Raw genomic sequence first — 442 nt, forward strand, 5'->3', positions numbered from 1 at the left:
ATTCCATGCTCAAAAGATGCATTAAATATGTGACACAATGGTTTACTTATCTCAGTTATACAGTATTTCAATATCTTACTAGAAATGCCATCATATCCTGTAGAATCTTTTGATTTTTGCAACATAAGTATGCTCTTTATTTCCACCTCCGTTGTAGGTATTAGCTTCAGTTCAGGGAATTTATCAAATTTCAAAGTGTCTAAGGCCTCCCATACACACACAGTTTGGCCTCCAGTTCGGCCTGCACAGTTGAAGACTGAAAGGCAAAACTGACTTGTGTGGTGTGGCCGGGCGGCCAATCGTTCGGACTGTTGGCCTGTAGGAATCCCGTCAGTTCTACCTGCAGGATGTAGCACGTGACAGGCGGAATGTACGTGTGTGATGATACCGGCAGGCCAATCCCTTAGTTGCTGCTGCTGTCTCGTGTTCTTCCCTACTGTTT

This window comes from Cryptotermes secundus, unplaced genomic scaffold (genome assembly GCF_002891405.2).
Source record: "Cryptotermes secundus unplaced genomic scaffold, Csec_1.0 scaffold905, whole genome shotgun sequence".
Classification (NCBI taxonomy): Eukaryota; Metazoa; Arthropoda; class Insecta; order Blattodea; family Kalotermitidae; genus Cryptotermes; species Cryptotermes secundus.